The sequence below is a fragment of the Arachis stenosperma genome, chromosome 7, assembly GCF_014773155.1.
Source record: "Arachis stenosperma cultivar V10309 chromosome 7, arast.V10309.gnm1.PFL2, whole genome shotgun sequence".
In the NCBI taxonomy this organism is placed as follows: Eukaryota; Viridiplantae; Streptophyta; class Magnoliopsida; order Fabales; family Fabaceae; genus Arachis; species Arachis stenosperma.
Genome location: NC_080383.1, coordinates 36,620,616 through 36,632,483, shown reverse-complemented (window position 1 = coordinate 36,632,483; position 11,868 = coordinate 36,620,616). Strand labels below are relative to the sequence as shown.

General features: G+C 22.8%; 1 long non-coding RNA gene across 1 annotated transcript; it reads right to left on the bottom strand.

Annotated features, from left to right (window-relative positions):
* Positions 1 to 9,509: 9,509 nt before the first annotated feature.
* On the bottom strand, positions 9,510 to 10,760 carry LOC130939209 (uncharacterized). The gene is made up of 3 exons (XR_009070198.1): positions 10,568 to 10,760; positions 10,001 to 10,099; positions 9,510 to 9,739 (listed from the first exon to the last, which is right to left on the bottom strand). It is a non-coding gene; the product is annotated as an uncharacterized LOC130939209 (long non-coding RNA).
* Between the last annotated feature and the right edge of the window lie 1,108 nt (positions 10,761 to 11,868).

Sequence of the window (11,868 nt, the reverse complement as noted above, 5' to 3'; positions counted from 1 at the left end):
AAAAAAGATATATACTTGTTCCATAGTTATATTTTTTTAAGCCTTTTGTTTCTTGATAAAAGGGATTATTATTATTATTAAAAGAGAAGGATAATACTAAGACCATTGAGGACAAGAAACAAAAAATATCGAAAGAGCAAAGCTTTCTAATCCCTACTATACTGAATGATTTTCTTTTTCTATATGTGGAATCCCCATTTCCCCTGTAATATTCATCTGATACTTTCTTATTCTTGTTTCTGGTTGTCATGTTGCGCTATTGGTTTCTGAAAGCCAAGAAACAAGGTAAGTTAAGAATTCTGCTCAAACCTTTTAATGTGGGCTTCTTCATGCCTACCCTTTAAGTTGTTCAAATTTCATCATGGAAGGGAGAAGAACGGATCGCAAGTATTCATTTCGTCTTAGTTTTGAGGACTTTACCAATCTACAAGAATTTGATAGTACGCAAAATTCAGATTTACCATTCTTTGATCTAAGCTCAATAGCTGCTGCAACAGATTATTTCTCCCCTGACAATAAACTTGGTCAAGGTGAATTTGGTTCTGTATATAAGGTACCCTTTCTTTGCTTCTTAAGTTATACACTTCTTCTAAGTAGATTGAAAATTTTAGGTAGAGCAATTAATAACTACCATGCTGACTCTTACTAATTACTTCAGGGGCTATTAAATAATGGAAAGGAAATTGCATTGCATGAGTGCCTGTAGGTTCTTAGCTTCCTTTAATTTTAATTTGTTTTGATTTATTTAACATGAGTCCACCTTAACTTGCATATTTGTGAGGCTCAAGAGTCAAGATTATTTTGATTTCGAATGAAATGTCATATAGAGTGTTCTATGTGACCTGACAACTGACACAACCCTCTATCTCTAACCTTATTAATTCTAAGTCATTCAATTCAATTCTCTTTTCCTTCTTTTTTATCAAATTAGATTGATTCAATAAGATGGGACGTACATGCATGTCTGTAAAGTGCAAGGATGACTATATACAATTCCTCATTATGCAGATAATTGGTTTAATAATTGGAATTGTTCCTCAATTTCAAAAAGTATTAGTTGATGAAAATGCACCCCTTTTTGTGATTCAAGACTCTTTAGTCATGTTGAACTAATGATTCGGTTGTAATCTCTTGTTGGTTTGCAGGGATGCGGCAATTCCAGCAATGACCTTGTTGGTTGGTGCAAATCTTGTTAAGGGTAAGCAACAATAACGTCATTTCATCTCTATTGCAAATAAATGTTATGATATGTATAAACTAAAATAAATTCGATGTTTTAATTTTCAGGTTTAGAGGGAGTAAGAAAGCAACTTCCACTTGTTATTGGGATTACTATAGTTAGATTTATTGCCTTGCCAGCAATAGGTATATGAATGGTTTTTGTACAGATGAAGTTTCAATTTTAGAACCTAATTAAGCAACCTTATTGTATATTTTGACTTAATTAGAGGACAATAGTTGATGTATTAATATACTTTGTTGATGTATAGTTGTTACTTGTTATTATAATTGATGTATCAACACTTCGTTTATATTTTGAATTATATTAACTTGTTTGTTTATAGTACTATTCTTTTAGTTTGATAATAGGATGAATTTGTTTATTTTCTAAAATATTATAAATATTCGAATATAAATTAGATAAAAATTTGTATTAAATTTATATTTATTTTGTATGAAAACAAGTTTATTTTGTAATTAGAAAAATAAAAAAAATTCTATTTTATCTTACTGACGGATTTACAGACAGATTTTTTGTCTGTAATTAGAGTGTGAGATGATTTTCCAAAGTTCAAATTACAGACGAAAAATCTGTCGGAAAATCCGTCTGTAAATTACAGACGGAAAATCCGTCTGAAAATCTGTCTGTAATTACGGACGAAAAATCCGTCTGAAAATCCGTCTGTAATTACAGACGGAAAATCCGTCTGAAAATCCATCTGTAATTACAGACGAAAAATCCGTCGGTAACTAGTAAAAATCCGTCGGTAATTTTCCGACGGAAAAAAAATCCGTCGGTAAATAATTTCCGACGGGGCTTTTACAGAGGGACAAAATCTGTCGGTAATTTCGTCGGTAACCAAAAATCCGTCTGTAATAAAGACTAAATCTGTCTGTAAATCTGTCTGTATTAATCCATTTTCTAGTTGTGAAACTACTTATCAATTATAATGCGTAATTACTGTACATAATAAAAAATTGCCTTAATAGTAATTAATTTACATATTTATATTTGTTTTGCTAAGGTCTATAAATAGTGTTTTTCTGTCGTACATGAATCTAAATTTGAGAGTCAGCTCATCATTTTATATTTAGTATTTTTTTTTACTACTTCATAGAATAAGAATATATTCTTCATTTTTTATTGAAGTTGATCCTTTTAAGGTACAATTTATAATTTTTTATAATATTTTTCATATACTCATTCTATTATATTATTCTTTTGATAATTTATTAATTGTTGTTACTCTAAGTTATTCTTATCGTCTAATGTTCCAGTTCAATTGTCTTTTGCCATAATCGTTTACAATGCATCACATCCATGAAATACCTCATCGAGTTGTCTTTACTGATTCGGGTTCCAACTACATGAATGTAAGCGTTCAAGGAAGGGGCAATAATCTCTACTTTACCGAAGGATGGTTAGATCTACTCACCTATTATGACCAACCTAATGGAATGTGGTTAAAGTTAACTTTTTTGGGAGGAGCTTGATTTTTTTATTCAGGAATTGTTTCCATGAATTTCAACGATTCGTAATATATTTAAATTTTCTTATTTTAAGTTTTTCGTTATTAGAATAATTTTATAACATATTGTGATTTTTTTGAAAAATTACCGGCTTTCTTTTAATAATAATAATAATAGTCTATCCTTTTATTAAAACACTCATCTAACTGAATTAATCTAAATATTTAATGAAAATAAAAGATGAATTTGTGTTTTGAATGATAATACAATTATATATTTTTAAAGACTTTAAGGCTATGAGTAAATAAGTGATATAATAAAAAAATGCTTCTAAATATATATTCTTTCTGTATTAATATACGTATGCATGTCACCTCCATATTTATTTTTTAGATCACTCAATTTTCATTAAGCATAATAGAAACCATAAAAACTAATAAATAATTACTTGAGTTTTTCGTTATTCCTATATATAGGCTTTATTTTTTTTAATACAGTTTATATTCGTTTATATTTATTTTTTATATAACAATAATATTATATATATTTATATATCACTTTTTTTAACTCATTCTTATAAATATTGGCATATAATTAAAATAAATAACATATATACTGAATAAATATCTTTATTGAATTAATTATAACAATTGATACAAGATAATAATATAGTAATAATCTAATTATAGCAAGAATTTTTATTAAAATAATTGACTAATAATTTGAATATAATTGATATAGTTAAATTGATATAATCGATATGATTGAGAGTATATGGCAATTATAGCAATTATATCAATTTCAAGCATAATTAACGTGACTTCAAAATAATAATTCACGTGACTAATAACCTATTATGCAATAATAATAATAATAATAATAGTAATAGTAATAATAATTTCGAATTCATATAATTGATATAATTGATATAATTCTAATTCTCAATCATATGTAATAATTTTATCAGTATATATTTACAATTTTAATCAATATATAATAATAATAATAATAAATAATAATAATATTATTATTATTATTATTATTATTATTATTAATATTATTATTATATTGACATAAGAATAATTTGTTAGCAAATTAAATTTAAATTATGGAGTTTTATTTCTCAATCAAATTTTTAATTATTAGTGATTTTATTTTTTATATTTACAGTTAATTTTGACTATAAAAAGAAAAAAATTGTTTTGATTGTTTTCTATTTTATTTATTTACATTCATAATTAAAATTGATATAATTATAGTAAGTTTCTATAATTATAGCAATATAAACCTGTTTCATATATAGCAATAATATTATACATATTTATATATCTCCTGTTTTATCTCTTTTTTAAAAATTTTGTTATATAATTAATGTGGACAGTATAATATATATATATATATATATATATATATATATATATATATATATATATTCTAAAACTGAATTTTTTCCCAACTAATAGAAGTGAGGTGTCGATTCCTCATGAATCCATTTTTCCGCTAAAATGAATGCACTATTTTCTCTTCTAAGTTTATTTTATAAAAATATCTTTATTATAGTTATATAAAATTAATATTTAATACATTATTAAACTACTTATCAATTATCAATTGAAAATATTTTTAATTATTTGATAATAATAATAATAATAATAATAATAATAATAATAATAATAATAATAATAATAATAATAATATAATATGATGATAATTATATAATAATGGCACCGGTTATTAATAACCAATTTATATTTTTCTAAATAAATTTATTTTAGAAAAATATCTTTATTATAATTATATTACAATATTGTAATTAATATTTAATGAATGATGCATAATTATACTAATTTAAGAAAATATCTTTATTATCTATTTATTCTATTATATAAAAATCGGATTTTTGCACTTAATGATAAAATTAATGTGGCATGCTCTTGGTGTGTTTTCTTATTTATTTCATTTAATTCGTTAAAGCAAATCAATTATAATTTAATTTGATTAGACATTTAAATCTCATCATTTATTATAATTTATATGAATTGATTAATTATAATTAATTATATCAATTAATTAATTTGGTTAATTATATTAATTATTTGATTTGATTGGAGTAAATATCAAATTTTTTAATAAATAATAAATTTGATAACGAAATATATGAATTAATTTAATTAGTTTATTTTTTCTCAATATCATCTATTTATACAAGATCAAAAACTTTTTACTCATTCGCTCTCTTTTCTCTCTCTTTCACTCCCTCCCTCCCTCTCTTCCTCTCTTTCTCTTTCTTTCGTGTTTAAGGTACAATTTTTATAATTTTTTATTTTTTATCTTTATTTATACATTTTATTTTTTTATTTTTTAAAAATTTTTATTTATTTAATTGTTTCTTATTAGGCGCATACTTTTTTTTCTTTTAGCTTCTGATTAACAAAAAAGATGTGTCATTTTTACATTATTTTTAAATAATCTCACTATAATTTTATTTTGTAATATTATATTTTGTCATGTATACTTCAATATATATATATATATTGTCCTTTTTTTGTGATTCACAATTAATATATACATTATTTAATATATATATATATATATATATAATTTTTTTTGTGATTCACAATTAATACATACATTGTTCGTGTATGTAGTTTATTTGTTAATGCCTTTATTGATTCTCCTTTTTTTTGTGTCTCTTTGTTACTCTTTATTTTAGTTATATTCATTGATTTCTTTGTATTGATATTCTTTTTATTTGAAATATCGTGACAATTTAGAGTGTATATTGTGATCCATGTGATATTCGTTAATTTGGTGTATCTTTTTAGATGGTTTATGTTATAATGTGTTTAAGAAGTTGACTTAAAATTATAATATGATAAAATTATACTTTTTGTAATTGCTATTTTTACTTTATTTTTAATTATTTATTTTACTTTTACTTCTCATATATAGATTTATTATAATTCATCATAGGTTCTTTTTTAATTTAAGTAATTTTTTGGGTTATATTTTATCATTGATACTTTTATTTTGTTTAGTGTGTTTTTTTTAGTCTGTGTTTAATATAATAATCTGTAAATATCTATTTTATCTATTTTATTATATAAAAATTAAATTTTTGCACTTAACGATAAAACTGTCATGGCATGTTTCTGATGGTGTTTTTGATTTATTTCTTTTAACTCATTAAACTCGATTTATTATAATAAATTAATTATATCAACTAATTGATTTGGTTAATTATTTAAATATAATACAATTTATTATAATTTCAATCAATCAATTAATTATAATTCAAATTGAATGATTATTTTGTTATGAAATTATTATTTTCTAATCTATTCATGCGCAATACATATATTAATTATAATCGTAAATTAAGCTATTTTATATTAAATGACTTATATTATGGTCATCTTATTAATTATCATAAATGCTTAATTAAATAAGTCATTATTACTTTTGATTTAGAATTAAATGAGAATAAAATCAGAGATACTATTTTATTTGGCTTTTGTGTTTAATGGGTGTCACACTCAGATATAAATAGTGACTTTCGAATTTTGGTCCCCAACACATCAAAACCACATCCATAACCCTTTTTTTCATAAAAGGAATTGTGATTCAACTCTATCGGAAATATAGAAGGTTTTCAAAGAACAAGGGAATGGTCTGAATTTGCACGAATTCTAAATGTTCGAACTTACGATATTATTTCAGTTGATTGTCGTTACGGGAATGACTCTAATCTATACGTGTCTAATGAGTAGAATAGATTAAATATTATTTAAGTAACTTATTTCTAATATTGGTATTTGATTAAATTAGTTTTAGAGAAATTTAAATTGTTGACTCAATTTATATATTACGACTATTCTTTTTTAATATATTATTTTTATATTTTTTAATATAATTTTTTTCTAATTTTTAAGTTTATTTTCTTTCTTGAATATATGTATCATCTTTTTTTTTTCATTTTATATTTTAGATGAGTAATGTAATTATTAAGAAAATTGTATTTTAAAAAAAGAAATATTAAAACATCACTATTTAAGAAAAAGAAAAGATACGTGAAAAAAAAGAAAACAACAAATTAAAACATCACTATTAAAAAAAATAATAGAGTCGAGATTGAGGAATATATATGGATATAAAAAATAAAAAATTATTGCATGATTGTTGAATAAAAAATAATTATATATATATATAAAACGAAATAATTATAACAAAAAATAATTAATATATGTAATTTAAATATTTTTAATAACTGATAACGTGGAGTTTAACAAAATATAATTTATATATTTTTTTATTTATATATATATATAATTATTTATGTATATGTATATATATTAAAAAAAACTAATATATATATAATTATTTAACAAAATTAATATATACGTATATATAAATAAAAAATTTATTATAATTTTTAGAAATTACACATGAACTTTTTTTTCTCTCAAATAAATTTATTCTAATTATATTACAATTAGCTCATGAATAATGTATGATTATATTAATTTAAGAAAATATCTTTATTATAATTATATCAAATCAATATTTAATGCGTAATTAAATTACTTATCAATCATCGATATTTTTAATCATTCTAATTATATCAATTGATATAGTTCTAATTTTCATTCAAGTGCAATAATTTTATTAGGAGATAGTTAATATAAACATTAATCGTGACCCATTTAATTTGATAATAATAATAATAATAATAATAATAATAATAATAATAATAATAATAATAATAATAATAATAATAATAATAATAATAATAATAATAATAATAATAATAATAATAATAAGGTCTACATGGTACATGCATTATATTTTAAAAAGGTAAAATATATTTTAAAAAAAATTAGAGTATCAATAATCAATTGTGATTAATATCAATATCAATAATTAATTCTTATTATTTTTGTACTACTAAAGGCTATATATAGTATTTTTTTAATAGAATAAAAAAGGTTGTGATTCATAATATTTTTGTAAAGTTATATTGTATGGACACAAAATTAATTAGATAACAAATTGAATTTTAATTAATATGTTTTATTTTCTGCTCATATTTTTTTATTAATTATTTTACTTTTTATAATTACAGTAAATATTGAATGTAAAAAAGAAAAAAATAATATTGAATGTTATCTATTTTATTTATTTAGAGTCATAATTAAATTTGATATAATTATAGCAAGTATCTAGAATTAATAATAACATGATACTATAATTTTAAGTTGTATAATATAATAAAAAAAATGTAGCAATTTATGTATGCTTCCTATATAGCAATAATATTATATATATTTATATCTCCTCTTTTGCTCTTTTCTAAACATATTGGCATATAATTAATGTCGATAATATATATATTGAGTAAGTATCTCTATTGAATTAATCATAAAGGTTAATAAAATATAATGGCATAAATTTCATCTAATTGTAGCAAGTATCTCCATTGAAAATATTTGCTAATTATTATCATGTATAATTAGTGTGTGTATATATATATATATATAAAAATAAGGATTAATAGTGAATTGTTACAATTATTTATCATCTAGAAAATTCGTACCTCATACATAGATCTTCTTCTATTTATTATTTCTCATACCTAAGGGCTACTAACTATGATTCTATCAACAATATTATCTATGGTAGATTATGTAATGAAAAAGTTTGAAAAATAAAGGCAAGAATTATAAGGTTATGGAAAGTCCCATCCAAATTTGACAAAAACAAGACGACCTACATAGAAATGATTCTCATGGATGATAAGGTAAGTTGATTATTTTCCATGATTCTTTCAAGTAATGCTAGGTCCATTTTATAAATATTTTTTGTTCATATTTTAAGTTTATTTGATAAGTAAACCCTTGCACGAATCAAAGACAGTGCAATTTTATAGATTTATAAGTGCTAATAGCTTTTATATTTAATTTATTTTATATTGTGATAATAACCAATATATTTGTTGGTGAATTTGACTATTACGATATTATATTTATGATCACATTCAGTATATGATTTATTGAAAAAAGTAAATTATTAAAACCGATTAATAACTATTTTAGAGTTAATTCAATTAACACTAGATTAAAAAAAATCAAACAATGCATATCATATTATTTTTTTATTAATCAAATTATTATAATTCAAATTAATTTTAAAAATAATTTAAAATTATAATTTCAATCTTATCACGTGCATGGCACGGGTAATTAAACTTGTTGGTTATTTATAAATGCATAAAATAACATGCGCATTCTATTTTAACTAATTGTATTTACTCATTCTAATTGAAATATCAAATTATTTATTTTTCATATCATGTATAAGACGTGCAATTGCACGAGTCTTCATACTAATTTTAATACATTTTAAGAAATCACGAGAATGAGCTACATTATTTTCCGTATAATTTTTTTAATGAATGGATCTAAACCGATTTGAATCAATTAAATCTGAATTGGATAAATTCAATTATTCAAATAATTAGGTATTGATTAAAAATATAATTTAAAAATTAAAAAAATTAAAAATAATCATCTAAATATTATAAATATATAATAATAATAAAAATATTTCATGATCGATTTAAATTTAAATAATTATTATAATTTAATAAAAGACATTAGGGTTAGAAGATAAATTGTATATATATTATTAGATTTTATTTTATTTTTAATTAATATTAAACTAATCCAATAATTGATTTAGTTTGAATTTTGTGATCTCAAAATTAATATTTGAATCAATTAAAATTGGATTTGATTGGATCTGATCTAATCGTACCTAATTATCCATAAAGTTTATAACCAATATAATCGAATCGGGTCGGATCGGATTTGATGATTAATTGACTTACCGAATCCTGTGGACACCCTAATTTACAATTTCAAGTCATAAATTAGACCAACCAAATTGCTTATGAAGCAAACATGTTCTGTACAATACCTCGCGGAAAGTAAAAGGAGTGGAGTACTCGGTGCATAGGAATGAGATATGTTGTCGCTGCTTTTGAGCTCACCTATATTCAATATTAATGAGTATTATGATTCTATGCAATTTCACTTTCAACAATTAAACATTTCACAAAATGATATTCTATGCTAATTATGCTCATGAATTACATCAATTACAAGTAAAATTAAAACTCAAAACATACAATAATGTTTTTTAATATAATGGCTAGGATTACTATATATTGTTAATACATTTTGAAACTTTATTTAATATAAGGAAATTTTCTTAGCATGTTAGTAAAAAAAGCTCTATATATACTACTTACCATCTTTAACCAAAACCCTCTAGCTAAGGGGCACTGAATTATTTGGCATGGAAAATAATACCATATAAAGTTCACAATATGATTGCTTTAATTTCCAACCTGAAAATGTATGGAAAGATATAATGAAATAATAATGGTCAAACTTGTACTAAATCTGAAAGGGAAGTAACACACTGCTACTATGCTGATCTGCTTCCTGAAAATATGTTTATGAATAAAGAAAGCAATAGCCAGTAATCACATAAAGTTGTTTAAAGATATCTCCATTTTATAATTAATACATACACATTTTTATTTTTTGGTCTCAATTTTTTTTTTTACTCAAAACCATGCAAGCAATTATTCAAAGATTTCACAAAATCCAAACTACTATATATCTCTCGTGTGATCAAGCTATATATATATTGGAGTTAGTTCATGAGTTGTTTTTTCTCCCTGCCAAAGTGAAAAAAGAAAAGTACTACCAAGTGGGTCACATATGGCCATTAAAACTCACAAATGCAACATTGTTCAGATGATTGCTGAATCTTGTGCAGTAAAATTTGGTACAGATATATTAATACTTACAAAAGGGTTACTATTGAAGAAGATGATGTGTAACAATCAGCTACAGTAGTTGTGTACTGGAGGCTGCTGCACCTTTTTTTTCTGTTCAAATCATGTATAAACATGCATAGCTGTTTTTTTTTTTTTCTTTTCTTTTTTTTCCTTTTTTATTTTTATTTTTTAACAAATGAAGGCAACAGAAAGAAGGAGCTCCCTTCAGTCCAACAACATAGAAAAAGAGGTATAATTTTTTCTTTTTATTAATTTAACAAAACAATATTCTTCTTTTTCTAATTTGTAATTGGACTGGAGGAAGCTCCTTCACTCTTGTTCCCTCCTAATGTGAGCACATCTCCTTCCTTGTAGATGACTTTGATCTTCTTGATTGACATGATTGAATACTAAGAAAATGAACACAAATCATATACCCTAAATTTGAACACTACTTAATTTGGTTGGGATCTAAATTGTGGTTTGACACTTATAGTAAAAATAACAATCTCTTCCACTAGACTTAATAATAATTCATGTTGAATTTTTTTAATGTAGTGATAAGTAGATGCAGAATGTGTAATTCTAGATCAAGCAAACAAATAAGAAATCAATTAATTAAAAAACTTTTTTTATTGGTAAGTAGTGTATCATTAAGAAAGAATTGTATACAGTAACCACTAGAAAATTAATAAACCAAATTAAAAGCTTTCCCAAAAATAAAAGAACAGAAAAGAAAAGAAGAGAAAAGTTTAAGCAAACACGATGATGAGGGTAATATTTACATAATTATAGTATATTTATCATATCTTTTACTTATTTATTTATTGAAAAATCATGTATTCAGACTTTGTCAAATAAATCAATCGTTGCAAACCAGCTGCTAAGAAAAGAGTTTCAAAAGTTGGAAAATGTTCATCATTTTGATCTGAAAAACCAAATCCGATGATGTTAGTGCAAAGCCAACTAACTATACTTATGATTAGTTAACATGAAAGTTAAACAAACACAAACTAAATTAAATTAAATATATAAGTAGAAAGGGATTTAATTTGTTGGCACAAAATTCCACAGGGTTATATAATAAGTTTCAGCAAAAAGAGAACTTTAAACAAGAAAACGGGAAAAGGTGAGTTTTTGGAATGAGAAACTAGCTACCATATATAGCTGCAAAAACCAGATGATGATGATTTATTTTTCCATGCAAGAGTATAAATAAATAAATAAATTAATCTTACAAAGTAATATATATGCAACCAAAATTAAATTTAATTTGCATAAAAATTGGCATCAATTAAACCTATAGGGTACACTACAAAATAAAAATCTAA